The 1,055-nt window shown below is 44.7% G+C and overlaps 1 protein-coding gene across 1 annotated transcript in view; it reads right to left on the reverse strand.

Moving 5' to 3' along the window:
• LOC106871515 (nuclear transcription factor Y subunit beta) overlaps positions 1-1,055 on the reverse strand; it is a 10,325-nt gene that overhangs the window by 1,201 nt on the left and 8,069 nt on the right. The gene's annotated exons all lie outside the window — the stretch shown is intronic.

Consider the following 1,055-nt stretch of genomic DNA (forward strand, 5'->3'; position numbering starts at 1 on the left):
AGAGTAACAGTCTTTTGTTATATTTCTGCTGCTTTTAAATAAAGCATATTACTTTACCTCTGGTATTTGAGTACTCTTTTTTCCACCTTGTTGCACATTTTATGTGTTTACTCCGGTATATATATATATATATATACATATATATTTATATACATATATATGACGGGCTTCTTTCAGTTTCCGTCTACCAAATCCACTCACAAGGCTTTGGTCGGCCCGAGGCTACAGTAGAAGACACTTGCCCAAGGTGCCACGCAGTGGGACTGAACCCGGAACCATGTGGCTGGTAAGCAAGCTTCTTACCACACAGCCACTCCTGGTGCTTACTTCCTGGTTATGTCAAATTTATCGCACCATATTTCAGATATACACATACATACACATACTGATCAGCAGCAGTATTTAGCATCTGCTTTCCATGCTGGCATGGGTTGGATGGTTTCACAGAAACTGGTAAGCTCCACCACACTCCAGTCTGATTTGGTACGGTTTCTACAGCTGGATGCTCTTCCTAATGCCAACCACTCCAAGAGTCTACTGGATGCTTTCTTACCTGACGCCGGCATCAGCCACAGCTATGCTTTCACTCGTCTTCTCAAGCAGGGCGTATTGCCAAAGGTCTTGGTTACTTTATCAAAGCCTCCGTGAGGCCCCACGTTTGAAGGGTGTTCTTTATGTGCCACCAGCATGGGTGCCTGTTATGTGACACCGGCCTTCGGCCACAACTATGGCTTCACTTGGCTTGATGGGTTTCCTCAGGCACAGCATAGCGACAGAGGTCTCTCAGTTATCAAACTGACCTCGATGTCTGCTTCCAAACTGCTCACCCAATCACATACGTACTTGAAATCTTTGGCAACATTCAATTTGGAACTACACAAAGCAAACAGTTCAGTATCACTTTGTTGGTTGAAAGACATCATCATCATCATCGTCGTTGTTTAACGTCCACTTTCCATGCTAGCATGGGTTGGACGATTTGACTGAGGACTGGTGAAACCAGATGGCTACACCAGGCTCCAATCTGATTTGGCAGAGTTTCTACAGCTGGATGC

This window comes from Octopus bimaculoides, chromosome 30 (genome assembly GCF_001194135.2).
Source record: "Octopus bimaculoides isolate UCB-OBI-ISO-001 chromosome 30, ASM119413v2, whole genome shotgun sequence".
In the NCBI taxonomy this organism is placed as follows: domain Eukaryota; kingdom Metazoa; phylum Mollusca; class Cephalopoda; order Octopoda; family Octopodidae; genus Octopus; species Octopus bimaculoides.